Source organism: Tachypleus tridentatus, unplaced genomic scaffold (genome assembly GCF_004210375.1).
Source record: "Tachypleus tridentatus isolate NWPU-2018 unplaced genomic scaffold, ASM421037v1 Hic_cluster_2, whole genome shotgun sequence".
NCBI classification, from domain to species: domain Eukaryota; kingdom Metazoa; phylum Arthropoda; class Merostomata; order Xiphosura; family Limulidae; genus Tachypleus; species Tachypleus tridentatus.
This window is the reverse complement of record NW_027467782.1, coordinates 68553274-68578146: the sequence shown is the minus strand read 5'-3', so window position 1 is coordinate 68578146 and position 24873 is coordinate 68553274. Positions and strand designations below refer to the sequence as shown.

Below are 24873 nucleotides of genomic sequence, written 5' to 3'. Positions count from 1 at the left end.
GCTTATCATCACCAACGTGAATTTTTTCTGCAAATAGTATTTTGTGTTTGTCTATTTTAAATAAAAGAAACAACCATACAACTTATTTGTACCTACAATGTTGTTTAAAATAAACAAAATACAGCACTAGGTGGCGCAGCCGTCAAGACAAAGAGGCTTCCAATCGAGAGGTTTAAAATCTCAAATATAGTCTTTTACGTTTCATAAATGTGGCGAAATTAAAGGAAAAGTTTTATTGTATATAAATAAATGACTAGAAAAAATGTTCCATTATAGAGTTTGAAAGTTGTTTCGAGTATTTAAAAATTTTTTCAGACTAATTATATATTTTATTTTACACCGTATTTATAACTACAAAGTGTTGTTACATAAGCCTTATATGAAGAGTATGGAGCATACTTACCTGGCGCTGAGAATGCCATGATCAACAAGGTGGCTTCTCCAGAGCGAGGCTCGCCCATTGCACTCTGGGTGGGTTGACCTCTGCCACTATCCCAAACTGGGACAGATGGAGCGTGTAATTTTGGTAGTGGGGACTGCGTTCGCGCTATCCCCTGTAGTAGAAATCGAAAAGAAGAATCCAATTTGTTATTAAAGAAATGAAGTCGTTACTAAATAATCATAAGTATTTAACCTCAAAATGTTCAATCGTACTCAATACTTCCTTTATGGGATGAATACATAATGCACAACAAATGAAACATTTCTGCTTTAGCTTAGAATGTTATTTGAAACAGTGAAGCTTACTACACTGGTATGGGAGTTAAACCGTTCTTAAAATACAGTAGAGAGCGTAACGGTGGCATTGCAGTTAGGTTATTAATTGGTACAGGTATAAAGGTGTTCCTTTACATTGGCTGTATTTGTTGTATCAGTAGGACTTCTTTGATTTCTTATTTCTTTCCCAACCTGGTATGCTTATGTTGTGTTGGTTTCTCAATTTCGCGCAAAGCTACACCAGTAGGCTTAAGCAGTAAACTGAGGGCTTTTAACACTACAAGTTTGTTGCTCTTGCCCTGTGGATGGAAGGCTCAGTGCAGATTTCTGGATATGTGAGTTTCCACCTAAAATTCGTGTCATACGGAATTTTAAAGGCTGTCAATGATTGGAAAACAGTGGAAGGTTTAATCCCTGTGTCACATTCTCGTTAAAATTGCCCGAGTATCTGCAGTCCTGTAGCTGCAAGTATCAAATGTGAATACATAGGGCACAGTGACCTTACTTAAGGTCGTCGCGAGAACGAGACAGCAATTTGATAATTAATCAAGACAAATTATCTTCATTCGTTATACCCCTATGTATGGCCGTTACTTAAGTAATTAAATACAAATGTGACTTTATCAAACCTCACTCATTTTAACTGTAAGGCCGAATTGTGCGTTTGTGTCCCTTAAGAGGAAAATAAGTTGGATAACTCCATCCATATGGGTAATAATAGGAGCTTTTTAGGTCTCAATTATAGTTAACAATTAACTCTATACTATATACATATTGCTGTATATAAACAAACCTATTCCATATAATTTGAAGTTGCCTCTTTTATTACATTCTGGTTTTGTTTCAAAACACATGTACGGTATTTAAGACGCAAAATAGGATAAAATACAAACATAGAAAAATGTTACTGCTTATGTAGGTGAGGGTAATAATAATGTAGTTTTGGTATGTTTGAGTTTTCGAAAGCATTTGACAATGTGATACATAGAAGGCTTGTAAGAAAAAAAAAGTCTCGAAAGATGTGGGAAATAAGTTAGCAAGTTGGGTAGAAGAGGGTGGGATAACAAAAGCAGAGCGTTGTTACGAAAGGAGTTCAGTCAAACTAGATTAATGTCACAAGTGGGCCACTTCAGGACTCACTCTTAGGACCTTTGCTCTTTTTGATCGACATCAATGATATAGATGAAGGAATAGTCAATAAATATTTAAATTTGCAGATGATATTAATGTCTTGGTTGTTGCTAAATGTAAAGAGGATGCTACTTCTTTATTGAGCAAAGCTAATAAATGGTAGGTTTTCTTTTGTAATTATAATACACACATGATTATAATTCATAATTTGTATGGATATAATCTGATAAGTTTAGCCAGAACGAGCGAATTTTGAAGTGAGCTTCAGAGCTCGTAATAACAGAGGTAGAGAAGAAATAATACGATTTTGTAGTTGGCTTCTATATCAACTAAACCAGTTGTGTGTAGTTTTCACAAAAGATAGTGTTATTTAAAGCTCTAGACTCAGCTGTGGTAACCAATAGTGTATCGATTTTTTTTGTTCATTTCTTGGCTTGTATGCTTGTGTGTGTGTTTTATTTTGAAACAAGCAGATTGTGTGCTGTTTATTTAGCGTTGAAATTCGTCGGCACCAAGCCACAGACATCTACTGTAAAGAATCCGTGCCATATACAAAACCTGATATTGGCTATCTAATAAAATTCTAAACTTTATAAAGCATTTTGTCTCAGACTTTCCAAACGTTTTCCCACAAGTGACGTAAGACTAATAGGCCTATGAAAGCCAGACTTTCTCGAGCGTCCATTTTTAACTGGAAAATGTTGACAAAAATCTTCTATTATAAGTATGTTTTATACAGTTCTTGAAAATATAATTACCGAAAATCTTGTTCCCAAATATCTAGCACTCGGCCTACATCTGTCGTATGTTTCCACCTTGATGAAGACGTCTATCTCCTCTATCCATTCTGTGAATTCCTTTACATGCATATCACTATGTCCTCAGTTATTTGTTTTATATACCGAACCATAACTATCGTTCACAAATTTAGCTCTGTAACTTATCAGACATTTAAATTTAAAGCTACCAATACTGCACCTTTAAATGTTAGTCATACAGTTAAAGAGGTACATGCCAGTTACGTAATCCCTTTCAAGGACTTTGATTTGCGACTAATACGTTTACAAGGTACCTAACCTTATTCATTTGCACGTGACAGAAACTAAATATTTTGGGAAAAGCATTACGCACTCTTTATATATAATATCGCTATGAAGTGAAGGAGTTCACGCAAGTTCATTTTTAGCGATTCTTATCGAAGAATGCATTTTACTTTTACCCTTTGAGTTATTGATGATAAGCACTGATTGGCTGTAGTGTATAACGATATAACAAATTGATAATTTGAGTCTATACACTCGATATATCCGTGAAGGAGATCATGTGCTTAAAAGTGAATTCTATTACAAGCTTCAAATGATTTTGTTCTGTTTTGAATGTCGCGCAAAGCTTCACGACGTCTATCTGCGCTAGTAGTCCCTAATTTAGCAGCGTAAGACAAGAGTGAAGGCAGCTAGTCATCACCGTCAATTCTTGGGCTACACTTTTACCAACGAATAGTGGGATTGACCGTCACATTATAACGACCCCACGGCTGAAAGAGCGAGCATATTTTGGGATGATGGGGATTCGAACCCGTGACCCTCGGATTACGAGTCGAGTGCCTAAACCACCTGGCCATGCCGAACCGCTCAGCTCCAAATGGACATACCCACAAGATCTCTTGATAGTCTACGTTTGAGTATGATCAAATGAGTAAAATTATATACTTTTACGCGACAATCTTTTAATTTACTCAAAAAAACAAACAACAAAAAACGATAATAAAGAACCATAAAGGAGAACACGTGATTATGGCGACGTGTTATTATGAATATTTTATTATGTGAAAAATAATGGATCAGTCAACTAATAAACATTTTCCAAAACATAAATGCTTTCTAATTAATTTCAATAAAGGTTTGATTGATTCTTAAATTTTTTCCTTTGAAATTAAAATTTTCTGCTGGCGACATTCTACTTTTAGCGCCCCAACTTTGTTATATTTCCTTGGTTTACTAGAAAAGTAACACAAACTCAAAAGATTATGTATGTATACTTGAAAAGCTTTGCTTGTCGTCGATCATTTAGAAATTATTTTATGTTTAAGGTACGTATTCAGAGACATTTGCCCCAGCACACTGGCGACATCAAATCGAATACTGAAGAAAGCCTGGCCCAAAATTACAAGTTGATAATATAGTGTAACTGGCAATTATTGGCTTCGATGCTCTGTTGATAATGATTTCATAAAGTTAACTTAAATTTATAGAATTTGTCTAATAACCTGACATAAAGCGACTTGAAGGCATACAAAGGAGTATTTAACATTTTAAGAACCTTCGCCATTCTTTGTCAAAAGTGACGTGCTAGTTCGTTTACTCGTCAAAATAAACCAGTTTCTTGAAAATGAATAAGTCAACACTTATCCTTCAATTTTATAGTGAATTTTCTTTTCTTTCATTGAAATGTTGGACTTCTATGAACACTTCTCACCAGTAGCACAGCGGTAATTCACCGGACTTATAACGACAGAAACCCAATTTCTGTAATTGTGGTGGGCAAAACGCATTACAATCCATAAAGTATTTTGTTCTTAACTACAAACAAACATAATCTATGAATTCTGTTTAGTCGAAATGTATCTCAGGTCGCTTATCATCACCAACGTGAATTTTTTCTGCAAATAGTATTTTGTGTTTGTCTATTTTAAATAAAAGAAACAACCATACAACTTATTTGTACCTACAATGTTGTTTAAAAATAAACAAAATACAGCACTAGGTGGCGCAGCCGTCAAGACAAAGAGGCTTCCAATCGAGAGGTTTAAAATCTCAAATATAGTCTTTACGTTTCATAAATGTGGCGAAATTAAAGGAAAAGTTTTATTGTATATAAATAAATGACTAGAAAAAAATGTTCCATTATAGAGTTTGAAAGTTGTTTCGAGTATTTAAAAATTTTTTCAGACTAATTATATATTTTATTTTTACACCGTATTTATAACTACAAAGTGTTGTTACATAAGCCTTATATGAAGAGTATGGAGCATACTTACCTGGCGCTGAGAATGCCATGATCAACAAGGTGGCTTCTCCAGAGCGAGGCTCGCCCATTGCACTCTGGGTGGGTTGACCTCTGCCACTATCCCAAACTGGGACAGATGGAGCGTGTAATTTTGGTAGTGGGGACTGCGTTCGCGCTATCCCCTGTAGTAGAAATCGAAAAGAAGAATCCAATTTGTTATTAAAGAAATGAAGTCGTTACTAAATAATCATAAGTATTTAACCTCAAAATGTTCAATCGTACTCAATACTTCCTTTATGGGATGAATACATAATGCACAACAAATGAAACATTTCTGCTTTAGCTTAGAATGTTATTTGAAACAGTGAAGCTTACTACACTGGTATGGGAGTTAAATCCGTTCTTAAAATACAGTAGAGAGCGTAACGGTGGCATTGCAGTTAGGTTATTAATTGGTACAGGTATAAAGGTGTTCCTTTACATTGGCTGTATTTGTTGTATCAGTAGGACTTCTTTGATTTCTTATTTCTTTCCCAACCTGGTATGCTTATGTTGTGTTGGTTTCTCAATTTCGCGCAAAGCTACACCAGTAGGCTTAAGCAGTAAACTGAGGGCTTTTAACACTACAAGTTTGTTGCTCTTTGCCCTGTGGATGGAAGGCTCAGTGCAGATTTCTGGATATGTGAGTTTCCACCTAAAATTCGTGTCATACGGAATTTTAAAGGCTGTCAATGATTGGAAAACAGTGGAAGGTTTAATCCCTGTGTCACATTCTCGTTAAAATTGCCCGAGTATCTGCAGTCCTGTAGCTGCAAGTATCAAATGTGAATACATAGGGCACAGTGACCTTACTTAAGGTCGTCGCGAGAACGAGACAGCAATTTGATAATTAATCAAGACAAATTATCTTCATTCGTTATACCCCTATGTATGGCCGTTACTTAAGTAATTAAATACAAATGTGACTTTATCAAACCTCACTCATTTTAACTGTAAGGCCGAATTGTGCGTTTGTGTCCCTTAAGAGGAAAATAAGTTGGATAACTCCATCCATATGGGTAATAATAGGAGCTTTTTAGGTCTCAATTATAGTTAACAATTAACTCTATACTATATACATATTGCTGTATATAAACAAACCTATTCCATATAATTTGAAGTTGCCTCTTTTATTACATTCTGGTTTTGTTTCAAAACACATGTACGGTATTTAAGACGCAAAATAGGATAAAATACAAACATAGAAAAATGTTACTGCTTATGTAGGTGAGGGTAATAATAATGTAGTTTTGGTATGTTTGAGTTTTCGAAAGCATTTGACAATGTGATACATAGAAGGCTTGTAAGAAAAAAAAAGTCTCGAAAGATGTGGGAAATAAGTTAGCAAGTTGGGTAGAAGAGGGTGGGATAACAAAAGCAGAGCGTTGTTACGAAAGGAGTTCAGTCAAACTAGATTAATGTCACAAGTGGGCCACTTCAGGACTCACTCTTAGGACCTTTGCTCTTTTTGATCGACATCAATGATATAGATGAAGGAATAGTCAATAAATATTTAAATTTGCAGATGATATTAATGTCTTGGTTGTTGCTAAATGTAAAGAGGATGCTACTTCTTTATTGAGCAAAGCTAATAAATGGTAGGTTTTCTTTTGTAATTATAATACACACATGATTATAATTCATAATTTGTATGGATATAATCTGATAAGTTTAGCCAGAACGAGCGAATTTTGAAGTGAGCTTCAGAGCTCGTAATAACAGAGGTAGAGAAGAAATAATACGATTTTGTAGTTGGCTTCTATATCAACTAAACCAGTTGTGTGTAGTTTTCACAAAAGATAGTGTTATTTAAAGCTCTAGACTCAGCTGTGGTAACCAATAGTGTATCGATTTTTTTTGTTCATTTCTTGGCTTGTATGCTTGTGTGTGTGTTTTATTTTGAAACAAGCAGATTGTGTGCTGTTTATTTAGCGTTGAAATTCGTCGGCACCAAGCCACAGACATCTACTGTAAAGAATCCGTGCCATATACAAAACCTGATATTGGCTATCTAATAAAATTCTAAACTTTATAAAGCATTTTGTCTCAGACTTTCCAAACGTTTTCCCACAAGTGACGTAAGACTAATAGGCCTATGAAAGCCAGACTTTCTCGAGCGTCCATTTTTTAACTGGAAAATGTTGACAAAAATCTTCTATTATAAGTATGTTTTATACAGTTCTTGAAAATATAATTACCGAAAATCTTGTTCCCAAATATCTAGCACTCGGCCTACATCTGTCGTATGTTTCCACCTTGATGAAGACGTCTATCTCCTCTATCCATTCTGTGAATTCCTTTACATGCATATCACTATGTCCTCAGTTATTTGTTTTATATACCGAACCATAACTATCGTTCACAAATTTAGCTCTGTAACTTATCAGACATTTAAATTTAAAGCTACCAATACTCGCACCTTTAAATGTTAGTCATACAGTTAAAGAGGTACATGCCAGTTACGTAATCCCTTTCAAGGACTTTGATTTGCGACTAATACGTTTACAAGGTACCTAACCTTATTCATTTGCACGTGACAGAAACTAAATATTTTGGGAAAAGCATTACGCACTCTTTATATATAATATCGCTATGAAGTGAAGGAGTTCACGCAAGTTCATTTTTAGCGATTCTTATCGAAGAATGCATTTTACTTTTACCCTTTGAGTTATTGATGATAAGCACTGATTGGCTGTAGTGTATAACGATATAACAAATTGATAATTTGAGTCTATACACTCGATATATCCGTGAAGGAGATCATGTGCTTAAAAGTGAATTCTATTACAAGCTTCAAATGATTTTGTTCTGTTTTGAATGTCGCGCAAAGCTTCACGACGTCTATCTGCGCTAGTAGTCCCTAATTTAGCAGCGTAAGACAAGAGTGAAGGCAGCTAGTCATCACCGTCAATTCTTGGGCTACACTTTTACCAACGAATAGTGGGATTGACCGTCACATTATAACGACCCCACGGCTGAAAGAGCGAGCATATTTTGGGATGATGGGGATTCGAACCCGTGACCCTCGGATTACGAGTCGAGTGCCTAAACCACCTGGCCATGCCGAACCGCTCAGCTCCAAATGGACATACCCACAAGATCTCTTGATAGTCTACGTTTGAGTATGATCAAATGAGTAAAATTATATACTTTTACGCGACAATCTTTTAATTTACTCAAAAAAAACAAACAACAAAAAACGATAATAAAGAACCATAAAGGAGAACACGTGATTATGGCGACGTGTTATTATGAATATTTTATTATGTGAAAAATAATGGATCAGTCAACTAATAAACATTTTCCAAAACATAAATGCTTTCTAATTAATTTCAATAAAGGTTTGATTGATTCTTAAATTTTTTCCTTTGAAATTAAAATTTTCTGCTGGCGACATTCTACTTTTAGCGCCCCAACTTTGTTATATTTCCTTGGTTTACTAGAAAAGTAACACAAACTCAAAAGATTATGTATGTATACTTGAAAAGCTTTGCTTGTCGTCGATCATTTAGAAATTATTTTATGTTTAAGGTACGTATTCAGAGACATTTGCCCCAGCACACTGGCGACATCAAATCGAATACTGAAGAAAGCCTGGCCCAAAATTACAAGTTGATAATATAGTGTAACTGGCAATTATTGGCTTCGATGCTCTGTTGATAATGATTTCATAAAGTTAACTTAAATTTATAGAATTTGTCTAATAACCTGACATAAAGCGACTTGAAGGCATACAAAGGAGTATTTAACATTTTAAGAACCTTCGCCATTCTTTGTCAAAAGTGACGTGCTAGTTCGTTTACTCGTCAAAATAAACCAGTTTCTTGAAAATGAATAAGTCAACACTTATCCTTCAATTTTATAGTGAATTTTCTTTTCTTTCATTGAAATGTTGGACTTCTATGAACACTTCTCACCAGTAGCACAGCGGTAATTCACCGGACTTATAACGACAGAAACCCAATTTCTGTAATTGTGGTGGGCAAAACGCATTACAATCCATAAAGTATTTTGTTCTTAACTACAAACAAACATAATCTATGAATTCTGTTTAGTCGAAATGTATCTCAGGTCGCTTATCATCACCAACGTGAATTTTTTCTGCAAATAGTATTTTGTGTTTGTCTATTTTAAATAAAAGAAACAACCATACAACTTATTTGTACCTACAATGTTGTTTAAAAATAAACAAAATACAGCACTAGGTGGCGCAGCCGTCAAGACAAAGAGGCTTCCAATCGAGAGGTTTAAAATCTCAAATATAGTCTTTACGTTTCATAAATGTGGCGAAATTAAAGGAAAAGTTTTATTGTATATAAATAAATGACTAGAAAAAATGTTCCATTATAGAGTTTGAAAGTTGTTTCGAGTATTTAAAAATTTTTTCAGACTAATTATATATTTTATTTTTACACCGTATTTATAACTACAAAGTGTTGTTACATAAGCCTTATATGAAGAGTATGGAGCATACTTACCTGGCGCTGAGAATGCCATGATCAACAAGGTGGCTTCTCCAGAGCGAGGCTCGCCCATTGCACTCTGGGTGGGTTGACCTCTGCCACTATCCCAAACTGGGACAGATGGAGCGTGTAATTTTTGGTAGTGGGGGACTGCGTTCGCGCTATCCCCTGTAGTAGAAATCGAAAAGAAGAATCCAATTTGTTATTAAAGAAATGAAGTCGTTACTAAATAATCATAAGTATTTAACCTCAAAATGTTCAATCGTACTCAATACTTCCTTTATGGGATGAATACATAATGCACAACAAATGAAACATTTCTGCTTTAGCTTAGAATGTTATTTGAAACAGTGAAGCTTACTACACTGGTATGGGAGTTAAATCCGTTCTTAAAATACAGTAGAGAGCGTAACGGTGGCATTGCAGTTAGGTTATTAATTGGTACAGGTATAAAGGTGTTCCTTTACATTGGCTGTATTTGTTGTATCAGTAGGACTTCTTTGATTTCTTTCCCAACCTGGTATGCTTATGTTGTGTTGGTTTCTCAATTTCGCGCAAAGCTACACCAGTAGGCTTAAGCAGTAAACTGAGGGCTTTTAACACTACAAGTTTGTTGCTCTTTGCCCTGTGGATGGAAGGCTCAGTGCAGATTTCTGGATATGTGAGTTTCCACCTAAAATTCGTGTCATACGGAATTTTAAAGGCTGTCAATGATTGGAAAACAGTGGAAGGTTTAATCCCTGTGTCACATTCTCGTTAAAATTGCCCGAGTATCTGCAGTCCTGTAGCTGCAAGTATCAAATGTGAATACATAGGGCACAGTGACCTTACTTAAGGTCGTCGCGAGAACGAGACAGCAATTTGATAATTAATCAAGACAAATTATCTTCATTCGTTATACCCCTATGTATGGCCGTTACTTAAGTAATTAAATACAAATGTGACTTTATCAAACCTCACTCATTTTAACTGTAAGGCCGAATTGTGCGTTTGTGTCCCTTAAGAGGAAAATAAGTTGGATAACTCCATCCATATGGGTAATAATAGGAGCTTTTTAGGTCTCAATTATAGTTAACAATTAACTCTATACTATATACATATTGCTGTATATAAACAAACCTATTCCATATAATTTGAAGTTGCCTCTTTTATTACATTCTGGTTTTTGTTTCAAAACACATGTACGGTATTTAAGACGCAAAATAGGATAAAATACAAACATAGAAAAATGTTACTGCTTATGTAGGTGAGGGTAATAATAATGTAGTTTTGGTATGTTTGAGTTTTTCGAAAGCATTTGACAATGTGATACATAGAAGGCTTGTAAGAAAAAAAAAAGTCTCGAAAGATGTGGGAAATAAGTTAGCAAGTTGGGTAGAAGAGGGTGGGATAACAAAAGCAGAGCGTTGTTACGAAAGGAGTTCAGTCAAACTAGATTAATGTCACAAGTGGGCCACTTCAGGACTCACTCTTAGGACCTTTGCTCTTTTTGATCGACATCAATGATATAGATGAAGGAATAGTCAATAAATATTTAAATTTGCAGATGATATTAATGTCTTGGTTGTTGCTAAATGTAAAGAGGATGCTACTTCTTTATTGAGCAAAGCTAATAAATGGTAGGTTTTCTTTTGTAATTATAATACACACATGATTATAATTCATAATTTGTATGGATATAATCTGATAAGTTTAGCCAGAACGAGCGAATTTTGAAGTGAGCTTCAGAGCTCGTAATAACAGAGGTAGAGAAGAAATAATACGATTTTGTAGTTGGCTTCTATATCAACTAAACCAGTTGTGTGTAGTTTTCACAAAAGATAGTGTTATTTAAAGCTCTAGACTCAGCTGTGGTAACCAATAGTGTATCGATTTTTTTTGTTCATTTCTTGGCTTGTATGCTTGTGTGTGTGTTTTATTTTGAAACAAGCAGATTGTGTGCTGTTTATTTAGCGTTGAAATTCGTCGGCACCAAGCCACAGACATCTACTGTAAAGAATCCGTGCCATATACAAAACCTTGATATTGGCTATCTAATAAAATTCTAAACTTTATAAAGCATTTTGTCTCAGACTTTCCAAACGTTTTCCCACAAGTGACGTAAGACTAATAGGCCTATGAAAGCCAGACTTTCTCGAGCGTCCATTTTTAACTGGAAAATGTTGACAAAAATCTTCTATTATAAGTATGTTTTATACAGTTCTTGAAAATATAATTACCGAAAATCTTGTTCCCAAATATCTAGCACTCGGCCTACATCTGTCGTATGTTTCCACCTTGATGAAGACGTCTATCTCCTCTATCCATTCTGTGAATTCCTTTACATGCATATCACTATGTCCTCAGTTATTTGTTTTTATATACCGAACCATAACTATCGTTCACAAATTTAGCTCTGTAACTTATCAGACATTTAAATTTAAAGCTACCAATACTCGCACCTTTAAATGTTAGTCATACAGTTAAAGAGGTACATGCCAGTTACGTAATCCCTTTCAAGGACTTTGATTTGCGACTAATACGTTTACAAGGTACCTAACCTTATTCATTTGCACGTGACAGAAACTAAATATTTTGGGAAAAGCATTACGCACTCTTTATATATAATATCGCTATGAAGTGAAGGAGTTCACGCAAGTTCATTTTTAGCGATTCTTATCGAAGAATGCATTTTACTTTTACCCTTTGAGTTATTGATGATAAGCACTGATTGGCTGTAGTGTATAACGATATAACAAATTGATAATTTGAGTCTATACACTCGATATATCCGTGAAGGAGATCATGTGCTTAAAAGTGAATTCTATTACAAGCTTCAAATGATTTTGTTCTGTTTTGAATGTCGCGCAAAGCTTCACGACGTCTATCTGCGCTAGTAGTCCCTAATTTAGCAGCGTAAGACAAGAGTGAAGGCAGCTAGTCATCACCGTCAATTCTTGGGCTACACTTTTACCAACGAATAGTGGGATTGACCGTCACATTATAACGACCCCACGGCTGAAAGAGCGAGCATATTTTGGGGATGATGGGGATTCGAACCCGTGACCCTCGGATTACGAGTCGAGTGCCTAAACCACCTGGCCATGCCGAACCGCTCAGCTCCAAATGGACATACCCACAAGATCTCTTGATAGTCTACGTTTGGAGTATGATCAAATGAGTAAAATTATATACTTTTACGCGACAATCTTTTAATTTACTCAAAAAAACAAACAACAAAAAACGATAATAAAGAACCATAAAGGAGAACACGTGATTATGGCGACGTGTTATTATGAATATTTTATTATGTGAAAAAATAATGGATCAGTCAACTAATAAACATTTTCCAAAACATAAATGCTTTCTAATTAATTTCAATAAAGGTTTGATTGATTCTTAAATTTTTTTCCTTTGAAATTAAAATTTTCTGCTGGCGACATTCTACTTTTAGCGCCCCAACTTTGTTATATTTCCTTGGTTTACTAGAAAAAGTAACACAAACTCAAAAGATTATGTATGTATACTTGAAAAGCTTTGCTTGTCGTCGATCATTTAGAAATTATTTTATGTTTAAGGTACGTATTCAGAGACATTTGCCCCAGCACACTGGCGACATCAAATCGAATACTGAAGAAAGCCTGGCCCAAAATTACAAGTTGATAATATAGTGTAACTGGCAATTATTGGCTTCGATGCTCTGTTGATAATGATTTCATAAAGTTAACTTAAATTTATAGAATTTGTCTAATAACCTGACATAAAGCGACTTGAAGGCATACAAAGGAGTATTTAACATTTTAAGAACCTTCGCCATTCTTTGTCAAAAGTGACGTGCTAGTTCGTTTACTCGTCAAAATAAACCAGTTTCTTGAAAATGAATAAGTCAACACTTATCCTTCAATTTTATAGTGAATTTTCTTTTCTTTCATTGAAATGTTGGACTTCTATGAACACTTCTCACCAGTAGCACAGCGGTAATTCACCGGACTTATAACGACAGAAACCCAATTTCTGTAATTGTGGTGGGCAAAACGCATTACAATCCATAAAGTATTTTGTTCTTAACTACAAACAAACATAATCTATGAATTCTGTTTAGTCGAAATGTATCTCAGGTCGCTTATCATCACCAACGTGAATTTTTTCTGCAAATAGTATTTTGTGTTTGTCTATTTTAAATAAAAGAAACAACCATACAACTTATTTGTACCTACAATGTTGTTTAAAAATAAACAAAATACAGCACTAGGTGGCGCAGCCGTCAAGACAAAGAGGCTTCCAATCGAGAGGTTTAAAATCTCAAATATAGTCTTTTACGTTTCATAAATGTGGCGAAATTAAAGGAAAAGTTTTATTGTATATAAATAAATGACTAGAAAAAAATGTTCCATTATAGAGTTTGAAAGTTGTTTCGAGTATTTAAAAATTTTTTCAGACTAATTATATATTTTATTTTTACACCGTATTTATAACTACAAAGTGTTGTTACATAAGCCTTATATGAAGAGTATGGAGCATACTTACCTGGCGCTGAGAATGCCATGATCAACAAGGTGGCTTCTCCAGAGCGAGGCTCGCCCATTGCACTCTGGGTGGGTTGACCTCTGCCACTATCCCAAACTGGGACAGATGGAGCGTGTAATTTTGGTAGTGGGGACTGCGTTCGCGCTATCCCCTGTAGTAGAAATCGAAAAGAAGAATCCAATTTGTTATTAAAGAAATGAAGTCGTTACTAAATAATCATAAGTATTTAACCTCAAAATGTTCAATCGTACTCAATACTTCCTTTATGGGATGAATACATAATGCACAACAAATGAAACATTTCTGCTTTAGCTTAGAATGTTATTTGAAACAGTGAAGCTTACTACACTGGTATGGGAGTTAAACCGTTCTTAAAATACAGTAGAGAGCGTAACGGTGGCATTGCAGTTAGGTTATTAATTGGTACAGGTATAAAGGTGTTCCTTTACATTGGCTGTATTTGTTGTATCAGTAGGACTTCTTTGATTTCTTATTTCTTTCCCAACCTGGTATGCTTATGTTGTGTTGGTTTCTCAATTTCGCGCAAAGCTACACCAGTAGGCTTAAGCAGTAAACTGAGGGCTTTAACACTACAAGTTTGTTGCTCTTTGCCCTGTGGATGGAAGGCTCAGTGCAGATTTCTGGATATGTGAGTTTCCACCTAAAATTCGTGTCATACGGAATTTTAAAGGCTGTCAATGATTGGAAAACAGTGGAAGGTTTAATCCCTGTGTCACATTCTCGTTAAAATTGCCCGAGTATCTGCAGTCCTGTAGCTGCAAGTATCAAATGTGAATACATAGGGCACAGTGACCTTACTTAAGGTCGTCGCGAGAACGAGACAGCAATTTGATAATTAATCAAGACAAATTATCTTCATTCGTTATACCCCTATGTATGGCCGTTACTTAAGTAATTAAATACAAATGTGACTTTATCAAACCTCACTCATTTTAACTGTAAGGCCGAATTGTGCGTTTGTGTCCCTTAAGAGGAAAATAAGTTGGATAACTCCATCCATATGGGTAATAATAGGAGCTTTTTAGGTCTCAATTATAGTTAACAATTAACTCTATACTATATACATATTGCTGTATATAAACAAACCTATTCCATATAATTTGAAGTTGCCTCTTTTATTACATTCTGGTTTTGTTTCAAAACACATGTACGGTATTTAAGACGCAAAATAGGATAAAATACAAACATAGAAAAATGTTACTGCTTATGTAGGTGAGGGTAATAATAATGTAGTTTTGGTATGTTTGAGTTTTCGAAAGCATTTGACAATGTGATACATAGAAGGCTTGTAAGAAAAAAAAGTCTCGAAAGATGTGGGAAATAAGTTAGCAAGTTGGGTAGAAGAGGGTGGGATAACAAAAGCAGAGCGTTGTTACGAAAGGAGTTCAGTCAAACTAGATTAATGTCACAAGTGGGCCACTTCAGGACTCACTCTTAGGACCTTTGCTCTTTTGATCGACATCAATGATATAGATGAAGGAATAGTCAATAAATATTTAAATTTGCAGATGATATTAATGTCTTGGTTGTTGCTAAATGTAAAGAGGATGCTACTTCTTTATTGAGCAAAGCTAATAAATGGTAGGTTTTCTTTTGTAATTATAATACACACATGATTATAATTCATAATTTGTATGGATATAATCTGATAAGTTTAGCCAGAACGAGCGAATTTTGAAGTGAGCTTCAGAGCTCGTAATAACAGAGGTAGAGAAGAAATAATACGATTTTGTAGTTGGCTTCTATATCAACTAAACCAGTTGTGTGTAGTTTTCACAAAAGATAGTGTTATTTAAAGCTCTAGACTCAGCTGTGGTAACCAATAGTGTATCGATTTTTTTGTTCATTTCTTGGCTTGTATGCTTGTGTGTGTGTTTTATTTTGAAACAAGCAGATTGTGTGCTGTTTATTTAGCGTTGAAATTCGTCGGCACCAAGCCACAGACATCTACTGTAAAGAATCCGTGCCATATACAAAACCTGATATTGGCTATCTAATAAAATTCTAAACTTTATAAAGCATTTTGTCTCAGACTTTCCAAACGTTTTCCCACAAGTGACGTAAGACTAATAGGCCTATGAAAGCCAGACTTTCTCGAGCGTCCATTTTTAACTGGAAAATGTTGACAAAAATCTTCTATTATAAGTATGTTTTATACAGTTCTTGAAAATATAATTACCGAAAATCTTGTTCCCAAATATCTAGCACTCGGCCTACATCTGTCGTATGTTTCCACCTTGATGAAGACGTCTATCTCCTCTATCCATTCTGTGAATTCCTTTACATGCATATCACTATGTCCTCAGTTATTTGTTTTTATATACCGAACCATAACTATCGTTCACAAATTTAGCTCTGTAACTTATCAGACATTTAAATTTAAAGCTACCAATACTGCACCTTTAAATGTTAGTCATACAGTTAAAGAGGTACATGCCAGTTACGTAATCCCTTTCAAGGACTTTGATTTGCGACTAATACGTTTACAAGGTACCTAACCTTATTCATTTGCACGTGACAGAAACTAAATATTTTGGGAAAAGCATTACGCACTCTTTATATATAATATCGCTATGAAGTGAAGGAGTTCACGCAAGTTCATTTTTAGCGATTCTTATCGAAGAATGCATTTTACTTTTACCCTTTGAGTTATTGATGATAAGCACTGATTGGCTGTAGTGTATAACGATATAACAAATTGATAATTTGAGTCTATACACTCGATATATCCGTGAAGGAGATCATGTGCTTAAAAGTGAATTCTATTACAAGCTTCAAATGATTTTGTTCTGTTTTGAATGTCGCGCAAAGCTTCACGACGTCTATCTGCGCTAGTAGTCCCTAATTTAGCAGTGTAAGACAAGAGTGAAGGCAGCTAGTCATCACCGTCAATTCTTGGGCTACACTTTTACCAACGAATAGTGGGATTGACCGTCACATTATAACGACCCCACGGCTGAAAGAGCGAGCATATTTTGGGGATGATGGGGATTCGAACCCGTGACCCTCGGATTACGAGTCGAGTGCCTAAACCACCTGGCCATGCCGAACCGCTCAGCTCCAAATGGACATACCCACAAGATCTCTTGATAGTCTACGTTTGAGTATGATCAAATGAGTAAAATTATATACTTTTACGCGACAATCTTTTAATTTACTCAAAAAAAACAAACAACAAAAAACGATAATAAAGAACCATAAAGGAGAACACGTGATTATGGCGACGTGTTATTATGAATATTTTATTATGTGAAAAAATAATGGATCAGTCAACTAATAAACATTTTCCAAAACATAAATGCTTTCTAATTAATTTCAATAAAGGTTTGATTGATTCTTAAATTTTTTTCCTTTGAAATTAAAATTTTCTGCTGGCGACATTCTACTTTTAGCGCCCCAACTTTGTTATATTTCCTTGGTTTACTAGAAAAAGTAACACAAACTCAAAAGATTATGTATGTATACTTGAAAAGCTTTGCTTGTCGTCGATCATTTAGAAATTATTTTATGTTTAAGGTACGTATTCAGAGACATTTGCCCCAGCACACTGGCGACATCAAATCGAATACTGAAGAAAGCCTGGCCCAAAATTACAAGTTGATAATATAGTGTAACTGGCAATTATTGGCTTCGATGCTCTGTTGATAATGATTTCATAAAGTTAACTTAAATTTATAGAATTTGTCTAATAACCTGACATAAAGCGACTTGAAGGCATACAAAGGAGTATTTAACATTTTAAGAACCTTCGCCATTCTTTGTCAAAAGTGACGTGCTAGTTCGTTTACTCGTCAAAATAAACCAGTTTCTTGAAAATGAATAAGTCAACACTTATCCTTCAATTTTATAGTGAATTTTCTTTTCTTTCATTGAAATGTTGGACTTCTATGAACACTTCTCACCAGTAGCACAGCGGTAATTCACCGGACTTATAACGACAGAAACCCAATTTCTGTAATTGTGGTGGGCAAAACGCATTACAATCCATAAAGTATTTTGTTCTTAACTACAAACAAACATAATCTATGAATTCTGTTTAGTCGAAATGTATCTCAGGTCGCTTATCATCACCAACGTGAATTTTTTCTGCAAATAGTATTTTGTGTTTGTCTATTTTAAATAAAAGAAACAACCATACAACTTATTTGTACCTACAATGTTGTTTAAAAATAAACAAAATACAGCACTAGGTGGCGCAGCCGTCAAGACAAAGAGGCTTCCAATCGAGAGGTTTAAAATCTCAAATATAGTCTTTTACGTTTCATAAATGTGGCGAAATTAAAGGAAAAGTTTTATTGTATATAAATAAATGACTAGAAAAAAATGTTCCATTATAGAGTTTGAAAGTTGTTTCGAGTATTTAAAAATTTTTTCAGACTAATTATATATTTTATTTTTACACCGTATTTATAACTACAAAGTGTTGTTACATAAGCCTTATATGAAGAGTATGGAGCATACTTACCTGGCGCTGAGAATGCCATGATCAACAAGGTGGCTTCTCCAGAGCGAGGCTCGCCCATTGCACTCTGGGTGGGTTGACCTCTGCCACTATCCCAAACTGGGACAGATGGAGCGTGTAATTTTTGGTAGTGGGGGACTGCGTTCGCGCTATCCCCTGTAGTAGAAATCGAAAAGAAGAATCCAATTTGTTATTAAAGAAATGAAGTCGTTACTAAATAATCATAAGTATTTAACCTCAAAATGTTCAATCGTACTCAATACTTCCTTTATGGGATGAATACATAATGCACAACAAATGAAACATTTCTGCTTTAGCTTAGAATGTTATTTGAAACAGTGAAGCTTACTACACTGGTATGGGAGTTAAACCGTTCTTAAAATACAGTAGAGAGCGTAACGGTGGCATTGCAGTTAGGTTATTAATTGGTACAGGTATAAAGGTGTTCCTTTACATTGGCTGTATTTGTTGTATCAGTAGGACTTCTTTCTTTTATTTCTTTCCCAACCTGGTATGCTTATGTTGTGTTGGTTTCTCAATTTCGCGCAAAGCTACACCAGTAGGCTTAAGCAGTAAACTGAGGGCTTTTAACACTACAAGTTTGTTGCTCTTTGCCCTGTGGATGGAAGGCTCAGTGCAGATTTCTGGATATGTGAGTTTCCACCTAAAATTCGTGTCATACGGAATTTTAAAGGCTGTCAATGATTGGAAAACAGTGGAAGGTTTAATCCCTGTGTCACATTCTCGTTAAAATTGCCCGAGTATCTGCAGTCCTGTAGCTGCAAGTATCAAATGTGAATACATAGGGCACAGTGACCTTACTTAAGGTCGTCGCGAGAACGAGACAGCAATTTGATAATTAATCAAGACAAATTATCTTCATTCGTTATACCCCTATGTATGGCCGTTACTTAAGTAATTAAATACAAATGTGACTTTATCAAACCTCACTCATTTTAACTGTAAGGCCGAATTGTGCGTTTGTGTCCCTTAAGAGGAAAATAAGTTGGATAACTCCATCCATATGGGTAATAATAGGAGCTTTTTAGGTCTCAATTATAGTTAACAATTAACTCTATACTATATACATATTGCTGTATATAAACAAACCTATTCCATATAATTTGAAGTTGCCTCTTTTATTACATTCTGGTTTTTGTTTCAAAACACATGTACGGTATTTAAGACGCAAAATAGGATAAAATACAAACATAGAAAAATGTTACTGCTTATGTAGGTGAGGGTAATAATAATGTAGTTTTGGTATGTTTGAGTTTTTCGAAAGCATTTGACAATGTGATACATAGAAGGCTTGTAAGAAAAAAAAAGTCTCGAAAGATGTGGGAAATAAGTTAGCAAGTTGGGTAGAAGAGGGTGGGATAACAAAAGCAGAGCGTTGTTACGAAAGGAGTTCAGTCAAACTAGATTAATGTCACAAGTGGGCCACTTCAGGACTCACTCTTAGGACCTTTGCTCTTTTTGATCGACATCAATGATATAGATGAAGGAATAGTCAATAAATATTTAAATTTGCAGATGATATTAATGTCTTGGTTGTTGCTAAATGTAAAGAGGATGCTACTTCTTTATTGAGCAAAGCTAATAAATGGTAGGTTTTCTTTTGTAATTATAATACACACATGATTATAATTCATAATTTGTATGGATATAATCTGATAAGTTTAGCCAGAACGAGCGAATTTTGAAGTGAGCTTCAGAGCTCGTAATAACAGAGGTAGAGAAGAAATAATACGATTTTGTAGTTGGCTTCTATATCAACTAAACCAGTTGTGTGTAGTTTTCACAAAAGATAGTGTTATTTAAAGCTCTAGACTCAGCTGTGGTAACCAATAGTGTATCGATTTTTTTTGTTCATTTCTTGGCTTGTATGCTTGTGTGTGTGTTTTATTTTGAAACAAGCAGATTGTGTGCTGTTTATTTAGCGTTGAAATTCGTCGGCACCAAGCCACAGACATCTACTGTAAAGAATCCGTGCCATATACAAAACCTGATATTGGCTATCTAATAAAATTCTAAACTTTATAAAGCATTTTGTCTCAGACTTTCCAAACGTTTTCCCACAAGTGACGTAAGACTAATAGGCCTATGAAAGCCAGACTTTCTCGAGCGTCCATTTTTTAACTGGAAAATGTTGACAAAAATCTTCTATTATAAGTATGTTTTATACAGTTCTTGAAAATATAATTACCGAAAATCTTGTTCCCAAATATCTAGCACTCGGCCTACATCTGTCGTATGTTTCCACCTTGATGAAGACGTCTATCTCCTCTATCCATTCTGTGAATTCCTTTACATGCATATCACTATGTCCTCAGTTATTTGTTTTTATATACCGAACCATAACTATCGTTCACAAATTTAGCTCTGTAACTTATCAGACATTTAAATTTAAAGCTACCAATACTCGCACCTTTAAATGTTAGTCATACAGTTAAAGAGGTACATGCCAGTTACGTAATCCCTTTCAAGGACTTTGATTTGCGACTAATACGTTTACAAGGTACCTAACCTTATTCATTTGCACGTGACAGAAACTAAATATTTTGGGAAAAGCATTACGCACTCTTTATATATAATATCGCTATGAAGTGAAGGAGTTCACGCAAGTTCATTTTTTTAGCGATTCTTATCGAAGAATGCATTTTACTTTTACCCTTTGAGTTATTGATGATAAGCACTGATTGGCTGTAGTGTATAACGATATAACAAATTGATAATTTGAGTCTATACACTCGATATATCCGTGAAGGAGATCATGTGCTTAAAAGTGAATTCTATTACAAGCTTCAAATGATTTTGTTCTGTTTTGAATGTCGCGCAAAGCTTCACGACGTCTATCTGCGCTAGTAGTCCCTAATTTAGCAGCGTAAGACAAGAGTGAAGGCAGCTAGTCATCACCGTCAATTCTTGGGCTACACTTTTACCAACGAATAGTGGGATTGACCGTCACATTATAACGACCCCACGGCTGAAAGAGCGAGCATATTTTGGGGATGATGGGGATTCGAACCCGTGACCCTCGGATTACGAGTCGAATGCCTAAACCACCTGGCCATGCCGAACCGCTCAGCTCCAAATGGACATACCCACAAGATCTCTTGATAGTCTACGTTTGGAGTATGATCAAATGAGTAAAATTATATACTTTTACGCGACAATCTTTTAATTTACTCAAAAAAAACAAACAACAAAAAACGATAATAAAGAACCATAAAGGAGAACACGTGATTATGGCGACGTGTTATTATGAATATTTTATTATGTGAAAAAAATAATGGATCAGTCAACTAATAAACATTTTCCAAAACATAAATGCTTTCTAATTAATTTCAATAAAGGTTTGATTGATTCTTAAATTTTTTTCCTTTGAAATTAAAATTTTCTGCTGGCGACATTCTACTTTTAGCGCCCCAACTTTGTTATATTTCCTTGGTTTACTAGAAAAAGTAACACAAACTCAAAAGATTATGTATGTATACTTGAAAAGCTTTGCTTGTCGTCGATCATTTAGAAATTATTTTATGTTTAAGGTACGTATTCAGAGACATTTGCCCCAGCACACTGGCGACATCAAATCGAATACTGAAGAAAGCCTGGCCCAAAATTACAAGTTGATAATATAGTGTAACTGGCAATTATTGGCTTCGATGCTCTGTTGATAATGATTTCATAAAGTTAACTTAAATTTATAGAATTTGTCTAATAACCTGACATAAAGCGACTTGAAGGCATACAAAGGAGTATTTAACATTTTAAGAACCTTCGCCATTCTTTGTCAAAAGTGACGTGCTAGTTCGTTTACTCGTCAAAATAAACCAGTTTCTTGAAAATGAATAAGTCAACACTTATCCTTCAATTTTATAGTGAATTTTCTTTTCTTTCATTGAAATGTTGGACTTCTATGAACACTTCTCACCAGTAGCACAGCGGTAATTCACCGGACTTATAACGACAGAAACCCAATTTCTGTAATTGTGGTGGGCAAAACGCATTACAATCCATAAAGTATTTTGTTCTTAACTACAAACAAACATAATCTATGAATTCTGTTTAGTCGAAATGTATCTCAGGTCGCTTATCATCACCAACGTGAATTTTTTCTGCAAATAGTATTTTGTGTTTGTCTATTTTAAATAAAAGAAACAACCATACAACTTATTTGTACCTACAATGTTGTTTAAAAATAAACAAAATACAGCACCAGGTGGCGCAGCCGTCAAGACAAAGAGGCTTCCAATCGAGAGGTTTAAAATCTCAAATATAGTCTTTTACGTTTCATAAATGTGGCGAAATTAAAGGAAAAGTTTTATTGTATATAAATAAATGACTAGAAAAAATGTTCCATTATAGAGTTTGAAAGTTGTTTCTGAGTATTTAAAATTTTTTTCAGACTAATTATATATTTTATTTTTTACACCGTATTTATAACTACAAAGTGTTGTTACATAAGCCTTATATGAAGAGTATGGAGCATACTTACCTGGCGCTGAGAATGCCATGATCAACAAGGTGGCTTCTCCAGAGCGAGGCTCGCCCATTGCACTCTGGGTGGGTTGACCTCTGCCACTATCCCAAACTGGGACAGATGGAGCGTGTAATTTTGGTAGTGGGGACTGCGTTCGCGCTATCCCCTGTAGTAGAAATCGAAAAGAAGAATCCAATTTGTTATTAAAGAAATGAAGTCGTTACTAAATAATCATAAGTATTTAACCTCAAAATGTTCAATCGTACTCAATACTTCCTTTATGGGATGAATACATAATGCACAACAAATGAAACATTTCTGCTTTAGCTTAGAATGTTATTTGAAACAGTGAAGCTTACTACACTGGTATGGGAGTTAAATCCGTTCTTAAAATACAGTAGAGAGCGTAACGGTGGCATTGCAGTTAGGTTATTAATTGGTACAGGTATAAAGGTGTTCCTTTACATTGGCTGTATTTGTTGTATCAGTAGGACTTCTTTGATTTCTTATTTCTTTCCCAACCTGGTATGCTTATGTTGTGTTGGTTTCTCAATTTCGCGCAAAGCTACACCAGTAGGCTTAAGCAGTAAACTGAGGGCTTTAACACTACAAGTTTGTTGCTCTTTGCCCTGTGGATGGAAGGCTCAGTGCAGATTTCTGGATATGTGAGTTTCCACCTAAAATTCGTGTCATACGGAATTTTAAAGGCTGTCAATGATTGGAAAACAGTGGAAGGTTTAATCCCTGTGTCACATTCTCGTTAAAATTGCCCGAGTATCTGCAGTCCTGTAGCTGCAAGTATCAAATGTGAATACATAGGGCACAGTGACCTTACTTAAGGTCGTCGCGAGAACGAGACAGCAATTTGATAATTAATCAAGACAAATTATCTTCATTCGTTATACCCCTATGTATGGCCGTTACTTAAGTAATTAAATACAAATGTGACTTTATCAAACCTCACTCATTTTAACTGTAAGGCCGAATTGTGCGTTTGTGTCCCTTAAGAGGAAAATAAGTTGGATAACTCCATCCATATGGGTAATAATAGGAGCTTTTTAGGTCTCAATTATAGTTAACAATTAACTCTATACTATATACATATTGCTGTATATAAACAAACCTATTCCATATAATTTGAAGTTGCCTCTTTTATTACATTCTGGTTTTGTTTCAAAACACATGTACGGTATTTAAGACGCAAAATAGGATAAAATACAAACATAGAAAAATGTTACTGCTTATGTAGGTGAGGGTAATAATAATGTAGTTTTGGTATGTTTGAGTTTTCGAAAGCATTTGACAATGTGATACATAGAAGGCTTGTAAGAAAAAAAAAGTCTCGAAAGATGTGGGAAATAAGTTAGCAAGTTGGGTAGAAGAGGGGTGGGATAACAAAAGCAGAGCGTTGTTACGAAAGGAGTTCAGTCAAACTAGATTAATGTCACAAGTGGGCCACTTCAGGACTCACTCTTAGGACCTTTGCTCTTTTTGATCGACATCAATGATATAGATGAAGGAATAGTCAATAAATATTTAAATTTGCAGATGATATTAATGTCTTGGTTGTTGCTAAATGTAAAGAGGATGCTACTTCTTTTATTGAGCAAAGCTAATAAATGGTAGGTTTTCTTTTTGTAATTATAATACACACATGATTATAATTCATAATTTGTATGGATATAATCTGATAAGTTTAGCCAGAACGAGCAAATTTTTGAAGTGAGCTTCAGAGCTCGTAATAACAGAGGTAGAGAAGAAATAATACGATTTTGTAGTTGGCTTCTATATCAACTAAACCAGTTGTGTGTAGTTTTCACAAAAGATAGTGTTATTTAAAGCTCTAGACTCAGCTGTGGTAACCAATAGTGTATCGATTTTTTTTGTTCATTTTCTTGGCTTGCTTGTGTGTGTGTTTTATTTTGAAACAAGCAGATTGTGTGCTGTTTATTTAGCGTTGAGAATTCGTCGGCACCAAGCCACAGACATCTACTGTAAAAGAATCCGTGCCATATACAAAACCTGATATTGGCTATCTAATA

General features: G+C 34.9%; 6 non-coding genes across 6 annotated transcripts; all 6 read left to right on the top strand.

Annotated features, from left to right (window-relative positions):
- Positions 1-395: 395 nt before the first annotated feature.
- Positions 396-557, top strand: LOC143243458 (U1 spliceosomal RNA). Its single transcript, XR_013024583.1, has one exon. It is a non-coding gene; the product is annotated as a U1 spliceosomal RNA (small nuclear RNA).
- A 4320-nt stretch (positions 558-4877) lies between these two features.
- Positions 4878-5039, top strand: LOC143243456 (U1 spliceosomal RNA). The gene has a single exon (XR_013024582.1). It is a non-coding gene; the product is annotated as a U1 spliceosomal RNA (small nuclear RNA).
- Positions 5040-9363: 4324 nt separating this feature from the next.
- Positions 9364-9527, top strand: LOC143243451 (U1 spliceosomal RNA). Its single transcript, XR_013024577.1, has one exon. It is a non-coding gene; the product is annotated as a U1 spliceosomal RNA (small nuclear RNA).
- A 4327-nt stretch (positions 9528-13854) lies between these two features.
- On the top strand, positions 13855-14016 carry LOC143243455 (U1 spliceosomal RNA). Its single transcript, XR_013024581.1, has one exon. It is a non-coding gene; the product is annotated as a U1 spliceosomal RNA (small nuclear RNA).
- A 4324-nt stretch (positions 14017-18340) lies between these two features.
- LOC143243450 (U1 spliceosomal RNA) lies at positions 18341-18504 on the top strand. Its single transcript, XR_013024576.1, has one exon. It is a non-coding gene; the product is annotated as a U1 spliceosomal RNA (small nuclear RNA).
- Positions 18505-22838: 4334 nt separating this feature from the next.
- LOC143243453 (U1 spliceosomal RNA) lies at positions 22839-23000 on the top strand. The gene has a single exon (XR_013024579.1). It is a non-coding gene; the product is annotated as a U1 spliceosomal RNA (small nuclear RNA).
- Positions 23001-24873: the final 1873 nt, after the last annotated feature.